Genomic DNA, 10,670 nt, shown 5'->3' with positions numbered 1-10,670 from the left:
TCCCATATTATTATTATTTTTTTTTGCATTAAAAAAAAGCCAACAACTAAACAATGAAACTGGATCGACTCGACTCAAGATGGTCAGTTCTAAAAGAACCTATTCAATTTTTATTTAGCAAATGATAGAATACGATACATTGATTTGGTTGCGGCACTACAAGAAAAACGGTCAAAGGCGGTGGTCGTAAGACCACAGGCTTAGCCCTTTAGACCGCTGCCTCAGAATTAAGGTGGCGGTCCTAAGTCCGCCCCCTAAACCACTGCCGGCTTAGGTCAAGACCGCCACGTTAGTCTGAAAAGACTGTCGTGGTTCAGTCATTCCTAAAGCGGTGGTATATCAGAACCTCCGGCTCAGAGTTAATAAAGGTGGCGGTCTAGACTGCTGGCTTATAACCCTTTAGACCGCTGCCTTAGGTCGCTCAAACTATTTACTAATGTTTTTTGGTGGCGGTTCGGACCGTCGGCTTAGAACTCTCTAGACCGCCGCCTTAGGTCAGTCAAACTGTTGTTTCTGTCTTTTAGGTGGTGGTCTGGACCGCCGCCTTAGAACTCTTTTGACCGCCGCCTTGGGTCAGTCAAACTGTTGTTTTTGTTTTTAGGTGGCGGTCTGGACCGCTGGCTTAAAACTCTTTGAACCGCTGCCTTAGGTCGGTCAAACTGTTACTAACGTTTTTAGGTGGCAGTTCGGACCGCCGGCTTAGAACTCTCTAGACCGCCACCTTAGGTCTTTTTTTATATCTAAGGCGGCGGCTATATGACCGTTGGCTTTGTTTTTTTTATTATTTATATCAATTTGATTTCAACATTTTTTAGTACCTGTTTAATATAGATCTCATGGCAGATAATAAATAAAAATCAATTTAAATAAAAAAAATGCAAATTAAAAATTAAAAAAAACTATTGATTAAATTATTAATTATTATAAAATCCAAAAGAAATTGCCTAAATACAATATCCAATAGACATATAAAAAAATACAAGGCATTTAAAAAAAATCTTCTTGAGTAATGTAACACATGTTCAGATTTAACTCCAGCACCCACAGCTGCAGCAACAACAAAGCCACCCTTCTCTGTCATCATGTCTTCTTTACCACTTTCTTCCAACCTAACAGCTTGAGCAAAGTTCTTGGTCATCTGTTTTATGAAATCACTAGATATTGAGATTGGATTTCAGTGCTCATTGCCACCAACAGCAGGAACAACCATCAAGCTGGCCTACTGTTTCTTCCTTTCCTGCATGGCTTACTGGTGATCCTCGTAAAAATCGAAATCATGCAGGATGGTCACATCAATTTCATAATTCTTGAAAATGTTCAACATTTCAATTCCTTGTTTCAATTTGACATGCAAAAAATACTGGTATTAGATAGGAAAAGAAACTAAGGTTGACATGAAAACCCACATGCAAACAAATAAAACACAACCAACATTATATCATCCAAAGTGATAATTTCAATCAAGTACTCGACTTAAAAATTTTACACTGTATCAAGGGCCCAGACCCTTTCAAAATTTAACGAAAGCTCTAACCAAGCCTGCACAAGTTGCACCCAGACCTCTGGATATGGTTGAGAATGAGATGCCTCGGTTCCCTAGATAAGAGAAAGACCTTTAGCACTGTCTTCTCCTATTTCTAATTTGATATATAAAATATTTACAACTGCTGGAAAGGCAAACTAAAAGAAAATCTCCTCCCAGTTGCCTATCTATTATCAGAGGCAAGGTCTGTTGGAAAGCCTTTGTAGAAATTGTTCTCATAATTCTGAAGGCCAAGGCTTATCAACAATTCAACATGGATCTTGTCCTGGTATAGAATAAATCTTCAGCTGGAGACTGAGAGAACTTTTTACCCAGCTACTTTTGACAACAATCAGGTCATCCGTGTCGAAGGTTATGGAATCACTAAAAAGAAGGCTCCTATCAGTATATCACAGTGGCGTGAAGGTAAAGGTGCAGGCCAGACATTAGCTCGTGACATTGTGAAAGAAACTAAATCCCAAAGATCTAATGCAGCAAGTGATATCATTGAAAGAAGAAAGTCATACCCCTGAGTTTTACCTTCATATTAAACTCTTTAGAATCTTATCCTTCAAAGATAAAAACAGAAATGTTGTCATACACTTTGCTTGAGTCCTAGAGATTAAAAAAAGCACTAAAAATATACCATAGGTGTCAACCACCAAAGGTTGAGACTTGAGAACATTATTCAGAACAGATGGTAAGCTTAATATTTCTGGCTCGCAATTTTTAGTTTGATTCTCTTTCTCACAAAGAAGAAGAAGATGATGAAAAAGGGTTAATTTCTAGTCCTTATCCTTTCTATCAACTTAACTTATTCAAGCTCATGGGTCAGCAGCTGATGGAGCCTGAGGGTATTATTATTCTCTTTTTGTCTAAGGAAATTATTTCTAGTTTTCTTCGCATCTTCTCCAAATTAAATATGGATTTGGTGCCCCAATGAGGCACATGGGGTGATGAGGGATTCTTCATTTGACTTCTTAGCCAGCCTCGTTGGGAATCCCTCTGACTTTTCCAAACCCTACTGAAACAAGAATCCTGATTAAAGAAAGAAATCAGAAGATTAGAAGGCAAACTTCTCTACCACAAATTTAGGATCTAAAGGGTCTGATCAAAGTGCTCTGCATGTGGTAAACCGTCCATCTGAAAGGAGTAAATGTCAATCTAGCCCTTCCACTCCCTTTGCTTTCTAATCAACTTGCCTCTTTTTGAGCAGCCCTCAGCTGTACCCATCTGATTATCTGCAATGATTTTCATGCGCAGACCATGAATACATATAATTCTCTTCTTTAGAGCTTAACAAACCAACAGAACTAAAAACAACTAGGGATCATGGTCTATCCTAAAGTTCCAGTTGTCTTCAGTGTATTGATCAACAACTTCCTAAATACAGGGTTAATTACTCAAGCTAATCATTTTTCCTTTTAGATTACAACATGGGTATATACAGTCTTTCAAGTTTTCAATAAGCTCAGAGGATTATTGTATTGGAAATTATAGCTTAATAATTTATTAGCAGATGATGAGAAAGGAAAAACAGTTAAGCATCTATGGTGATATTTCAACCTCATCTATTATATATATATATATATATTCTTGTCTTCCCACTTCCATGTTCAGTGTGATCTCACTCTTTTCAGTTTTCCCCGGAGAATTATTAAAAACCCCACTTGGGTCTTCCTCTTAACTACCATGACTTCAATCAGATAATGTATATAGTTATAGAGAGGAGAACTTTGATTTCTCTTCACTCATGTTCATCATTAGGAGTTGTTAAGCTCAAGTATATATAGACAAAGATGATCACCTAACTGCACCAAAACATGTGTTCTCTCTCAACTGAGATTGCAGTAAAAATGAGCTACTCATCAAGACTAAATGCAACATTTGTTTGGGCATAATGATTAGGGAGCTCTCCAAAGACTTGAACAAGTTTTTTCATTTGCTGCAAATCCCATACCTAACCATGAATTTAACAAATAAAACTAGTAAGCCAGTGTTCAAATTGTAACAAAATCAAATCATAAACAATTTTTAACAAGGAATTAATGATGTCCAACAAACTAAAAATATATATTTTACCTTCAACGAACTATCCGTGTTTCTTGACACCAGAGTCCGCCCCTCACTGGAGAACTTAAGTGCAGTAATATCATCTTCATGTCCTTTTTCAACATGGATATCTGGCCTGCTTCCCCATCCAGGCTTATGGTTCCATATGTAAGAAGTAAAATTAAGAGCAATGCAAGATAAGAGCAAGCAACATGGATACAAAATTTTCACTTGCAAGTATTAACAGATCTTAAAACTACTTTATAATAAAACAGTGAAGGTTGAAATTTTAAAATGTCAAGAATAAATACCTGAATGGAGCCATAACCTATACCACCAGCAATGCATTTTCCCTCACGATCCCAAGAACATGTTGTAACTAGGACTCTTCCAGGCCTTGAAAGCTTGGTTTTGATAACCTATTTGTGGAAACATTACTGCATTTAGACTGAGATTACTCATTCAATTGCGGGGGAAAAAAAAAGCCTTACTTCAGGCTACTATAGATGATTGCAACTAGTAGCACCCACTTGATAGATTATAAAACGGAGTCAAGGTTAACAACCTTCCCTCAACTTTCTCTCTCTCTCTCTCTCTTATTTTCTATCAAACCAAACACAGCAAAAGAGTCCTTTGGGTTAAGATTATGGACCACCACGAGGGTAGCAGTGATGTGGATGATATGGGAAGAGATTAGATATCTCTTATTCAACAAAATCTTTCACATATCAAGTTAGAAGCAGACCTCCACATTTAGCATAGGATTTTTCTTTCATAGAAGGGAAGTCTTTGTTACGTGTGGAGTGACTCAAATTATAAATTTTACAACCATAGAGAATAGATATCAATTGGAAAAGTCAATGACTATGAGTTATATTGTGAACAGAAAGTGCTTTAAAATATCTTTAGGTATGAAGAATACCTGAGAAGATCCTCAAAAAAATCTGATTGGTTATTGTTCAATTCACTGGCAGACATGGAAGCATATTTTGGACCCAGCTCCTCACAGACAGAGTCAGGGTGAACATCTACAAGAAAAAGCAAGCAAGAATAATTTGATTATTGGAGGAATGGGTCAACTTCCATGAATCTAGTTTGGCTGAAAGTTGCAAGTGGATCCAGTAAGTTGGCCTCTACAGAAATTTGAGAACAAATGTTATTGCATAATTAAATAAAATTAAAAAAGAAAATCATGTATACCCCTTATTCCAGTTATCCAGTATAAAAATTTGTAAATTGCAATACTAGAAGTTAAGAGCATCAAAGCAGAATTCAAGAGTACTCACACAAACCAAATGCATAAAGCTTCAGAGATTTGATTTTGATAATTGTCATTGTTCTGAAACCAGTCCCAACAAGGACCTGTGATACATGTGGAGGTTGCATAATAATGTTCAAAACTCTCCAGGAAAACAAAATAAATTGGTAGAATATAGATGCAATAAAAGAAAGAATTGACCACCAGCAAATGTTTCATCTGTAAAATGGTGACAGCTTTATAAAATCCACCTTCTATTACATGAGTCACCATTTAAAAATTCCAGTTTCATTAGGACTGCAAATGGTATCCATTTGCCCATATTCAAATTCGAACTGATTAAGACAATCCAAATTCAATCTGTTTAAGTGGATCCAATATGGATTCACCCCAATCCTATTCCCTGTGATCTGATCCGATAATATTTAAGTATATATTCTTATATTTAGATAAAACTAATATGCATTCGTCATGGTTTTCAAAACGGGATAGATGTGATGTTAAATGCTTAGTACAAAGTCATAGTTCAAATATCATAAAAATTATTTTCAAGTCATTTTATTCATGATACACAATATTGAAGTCAGTTCTAGTTCATTTTGATAGTAGTATAATAGCTTGATTGTTTTCAGTTGAATTTATTAATGGTATTCAATTTCCAAGCTTGAATTCAATAGATAAGATTCGATTCAAATCCAAATTTTAACTAATCAAATTTAGATATAGGGATATCTAATTTGATCCAATCCATTTACAGTCCTGGGTTTCATACAGATAATGGTAAAAATTTTTATGCAAATTTTTATGTGAAATGATAAGTAAAACATTAGTGGCCAGTTTTCCCCGGCTAGAATGTTATCTAAAATTGCAGGGAACTTAATGCCTATTCTTGGCTCAACTGCATGCCTGCTGCAGTCCATGTCTAGAAAAGAACAGCCAGTGCATCCCCGGTGGTCATCCACACAGGATCTTTGATTCAAGTGTCCACTGATTTCTACATCAGTATTCTCTAGAGGGACATGCAGGACCTTTGGGGATCTTGAACAAGAAGTCAAAGTCAGAGTAGGAAAGAATTGATATGGAAAACAGAGATAAAATATATGTTTCAGTGAATGTCGGCATACATTCATCAGTAGTCAACATGGTAGTATGAAAAGAAAAAAGGTTTGAACTGATGGGGTATAGGAGGAACATTTAGAAATGATAAAGGTGACATCTTTGCATTATTCTCAGGACCAGTGGGACAAGGAAATTCAACAAGGGTAGAGTTACTGGCAGTGCTAACAAGGTTTGAAGCTTGCCATCTCAACATTTCTAAACTCATAGTAGAAGGGCATTTAAAAGTAGCAGTTGGGTAGTTAAGAAAGGATGGATTGTTTACATGGCATTATAGAAACAGTTGGAGGGAACTAAAGCAGATAATGAGGGATATGGAGATTTAATTTAGCTGGACACACAGATCAACCGATGGGTTATGAGATTCTATGTCCCTAAAGAGAGGTGCTTGGCACTCTTGTCCCTACAAAAAGAATTCTTTTTTCTTATTTTGATAAAAGTTGACAGTGACACTTTTCTCCAAAAGAAAAGAAAAAAGAAACAAAAAACAGCAAAAACTTCAATTCACATACAACAGATAAAAGTAAAAAATGAACAAGAACATTGCAGATTGCCGCTTCCTTTTTTTTTGAAATAAGTTAACTTTATTCAATAAAGGGAAGGCACAAGAGGAGATGTACACAGAGATCAAACACTCAAAGAGTTATACAGGCAGAAAAATATCACTAAATAAGTAATCCCTGTGAGGACCAGATTTAGCTAGACTGTCGGATAGAGAGTTTAGCTCCCTCGAAACCCAGCCCAAGTGTGCATTCAAAGAGGAGAGGATGTCTCTTGCTTCAGCCAAGTAGTGGGTTAAGGCCCAAGGCCCACCATCAGGATTAGTTCAACAGGGAAATTGACCTCACATGGAAATATTGCAGCTTCTTGCAAGAAATGTTCAATATGGGTAATAATAATATGCATTAAAATAAGAGGCCTTGAAAACCCAAATGTCTCTCTCTATAATAGTGTGTAACTTTATTAATCTAATCAAGATAATCAATGGTTTCTGTTTTATATTTTTAAAACAAAAAAAAAGAAAAAATTGAAAAAATGGAGAAAATAGATAAATAACTTCTCTCAAAGGAGAGACATGCTAATGTGAACCATCCAATTTTATTATATATAATATAGATAAGAGAGAAAAAAGAAAAGCTGATGGAAAGTTTAAGGAATTTTACAAAATTTGTTAACAACTTTTCATCAACTTTCTATTTCTCTATTACCTTCTATCAAACCGAGCATAGTGTTTAAGAACTCTTGTTCCCCAATTTTTTTCTCATACAAGAATATAAAACCCTTGCCATATGTTGGATGTTATTGAGACTTGAGAACGGGTCACAAGAATCAATGAATGATAAATTAGTTTCAAGAATCGACTGATGATATATATTGGGGATGAGGGTGCAAATTAACCGGGCTAGCCAAGTTTAGGGTGAAAAATCAAACCTAACATGGGGCTTTTATCATTGAGTTTAATTCAATTTATTCTCATTGGGTTTTTGAGCCCTTCTACTCCTCTCTTAATAAAGCAGCATTTAATTGCCTAGCAAGAGTCATCTCTTTTTTACCAAATTCCCTATTTTTAGGATTTCTATAATTTCTTTTTGAACACCATCAATTTGATTAAATATTTTTTTTTTCTTTTTGTTCCACAATATTTCCAAAGAATTTGTATCATTTTTAATTTCTAAAATAGCCCTTATTGTTTTTTTTTAATAAATTGCATTCCTCTTGATCCATTGTTGATTTCAGCCTAATATTGCATAGCTTCTCACAATTGTTCCACTTTACTTCAAACTTCTTGTATTGCTTTCTTAGGCAAGGGAAGGACAAGGCAGACATCTTGCTTGCTTCGATTTGCTGCTGTTTGCTTATTTTCAAGATCTCAATGTTGTGATATTTGCTTGGATCTAGTGAGACAAAAATTACAAATTTTGCATCAGGTAGGAGTGTAAAGCGGTGGTGGTCATATTCTTAGAACCATGGAATGCTTGATTGGTCATTTTGGTCCCATAAATTGGCCGGGAGGACTACAGCGAGCTCCACTTGGTTGGGGATTTCCTTTTAATGGTGAACTGATGAGAATCGGTGTCCTAGGCAAAACTTCTTTCCAGAAGTTCGTGAAGGTGGAAGATAAGGAGAACAGAACAAGTTTTACAGGTTTCTGCATTGATATCTTCCAAGCTGCTTTTCTAAACCGAACCAATGACTATTCTTTGTTGTATGAGTTCATGCCTTTTTATGGCTTGTATGATGAACTTGTTGAATAGGTTTATTACCAGGTGATGAACCCATCTCTGAAAACAAGTAACTATTGCAAGAGGAAGAAGATGAACAGTGTTTTTGCCTTTAATTGTTATTATTTTTAAAAACATAATCTATTGTTGAAATTTTATTAAAAGTATTATATTTATTGATATTAGGGCCCAAAAGTTGCCCTTATCATCTACAATCCCTATTATTATTTTCAAAAAAATTATCTGCTAATAAAATTCCTTTTTCTAATTTTCAATTTTGAGTGCGCAAGGTTTAAGTTTTTTGTATTACGGTAGAGCTGATGAGGAAGGAATGAATATGTTATATATCATAGTTTTTTTTTCTTTTTTTAGCCTCAAACTTTTCCAGGAGGGATAGCCACCTCTAGGGGTGCTCACAAGTCGAACTTGAACTGTGGGGTTATTTTTTTGAACCTAATCGACCTTTTTCGGTTTTTTAAGTATCCGAACTGAAACCAAACCTATGCAACCGGTTAACCAGTGGACCGGTTAATTATGGTTTAGTTTGTTAGTTTTTTTATGCACTCAAAAATTAAAAAAAAAGGGAAGACGAAGAGAGACCGACAAACGGCCTGCTTTTTCCTGTTGGGGAAGACGAAGAGAGATGAGAGACTGAGAGAGTGGGAACTGAGAGGGATGAGAGACTGAGATTCTAAGAGAGATGAGAGACTAAGTGAGAAGTGAGAACTGAGAACTAAGAGGCCGCCAGTCGGTCGGTCTGGGATTTTTTCCCGTTGGGGAAGAAGAAGAGAGATGAGAGACTAAGAACTCGAAGGCTATCGGTTGGAGAATGGAGGTCGCTAGTTGGAGACTCGGAGGCCATCGGTCGGTCTGGGGAAGAAGAAGAGAGATGAGAGACATAGAACTGTGAGTGAGAGAGAAAGGGAAAGGCGTTTAGGATAATTCAATTTGAAGAGAGGAAGATTAGAAAAGGGTATTCAATTTAAAATATATATATATATAAATAAAGTATAATATAATATAATATAATATAATATAATATATATTACTATACATATACTAGTCGGTTCGGTTAACTGCCATTTTTTTTCAAAAGGTTAACCAAAACTGAACCGGAATTGTCGATTAACCAAATTCAACAATTTCAGATTTCTCTTGATCTTTTAATCACTAAGGGTCCGTTTGCCTTGTAGGCATGATTGAAATTAGAATTGAAATCCACCCTAGTTATCAAACTTGGAATCACTTATTCTTGACACCTGTTTGGTTCAATTAGGAATCAGAATAGAATAGGATTCTTATTGTTGTTGTTTGGTTCATTTGGAGTTGTAATTGGAACTGATTGAGATTTTTCAATTTTGTATTATTATTTTATTGTTATTTTTATTAATATTTTATGAATATATAATTAGTATTTTATTAGTATTTTAATAATTAGTATCTTATTATTTATCATTAATTTCTGAATATTTTATTAATATATCATTATATTATTACTATTATTTGAATAATATATTTATTGTTATATTTTATTATTATTTTCTTATTAGTTAATTAATATGTTACTATTCTTATTTTTTTATAAATTAGTTTATTATTTTTTAATAAATACTTTCTTTATTTATTATTATTAATTTAATAATATTTTATTATTTTATTAATATTAGGGTTTGGGGGTTTCTTGTCATAAGGAAAAAATCTCGTATCTTAGGTTGTTTTTTTAGCCCCAAACTTCTCTAGGTGGAGGGGTGACCACTAGTCCTATCAATGATGATAACCAAAAATTCGAGTTCCAATCCGATATTCGATACGATTATTTTGATCATGTATTTTTGTAATAGAATCGAATTAGGATGTTATAATTTATATCTGATTAATAATTGGATTGGATTCGGATTTGACCCATTCAACCTTAATAAAATTTGAATTATGGTATACTATAACATTTATTAATTTTAAGGTATAAATTTTATATAATTATATTTAAAATTAAAAAATTATCATAAATAAAATTTGAAAAATAAATAAAATTTTAGTTTTTCTATTATTTTAGAAAAGTTAAAGCAGATTTGAATTAAATCCGAATCCAATAGGATACAAATTCGAATCGAAAATTTTAAATCCATTCAGATTTCGGGTGGATTTGGAAGCAAGTTCTCAGTAATCAGATGATATGCGGATTTTGCTACATCCAATCCAAGTCCGAACCGATTACATTCCTAGCGGCCTCCTTAAAATTTGTTATCTTAATTAGGTTGTGTTTGTCCAATAATGTCAGATTTCTCTTGATCTTTTAATCACTATGGTCCGTTTGGTTTCTGAGAAAAAGATGGGATGGGAAGCATCTTTAAAGAATATTCTATTTTCCATATGTTTGTTTTGAAAGAAAAGCTGGGATTGAGAGAGAAAGAGGTGGGATGCGGGTTCCGAAAAATCGATACACGGGGTCGCACCAAAGTGATGAGACCCTGATGGGAAAAGAAAATTTGGCCATTTGTGA

The 10,670-nt window shown here is 34.6% G+C and overlaps 1 long non-coding RNA gene across 1 annotated transcript in view; it reads right to left on the bottom strand.

The window, feature by feature from the left end:
* Positions 1-902: 902 nt before the first annotated feature.
* The window catches only part of LOC148790126 (uncharacterized), a 54,107-nt gene continuing 44,339 nt past the window's right edge, over positions 903-10,670 (bottom strand). The window contains exon 3 of the long non-coding RNA XR_016078303.1: positions 903-1,332. This is a non-coding gene — a long non-coding RNA (uncharacterized LOC148790126). The remainder of the gene's footprint in view (positions 1,333-10,670) is intronic.

This window comes from Nelumbo nucifera, chromosome 7, assembly GCF_055504915.1.
Source record: "Nelumbo nucifera cultivar China Antique chromosome 7, China Antique-T2T, whole genome shotgun sequence".
Classification (NCBI taxonomy): Eukaryota; Viridiplantae; Streptophyta; class Magnoliopsida; order Proteales; family Nelumbonaceae; genus Nelumbo; species Nelumbo nucifera.
Note: the sequence above shows the minus strand (reverse complement) of the source record. Positions and strands in the feature narration are given on the sequence as shown.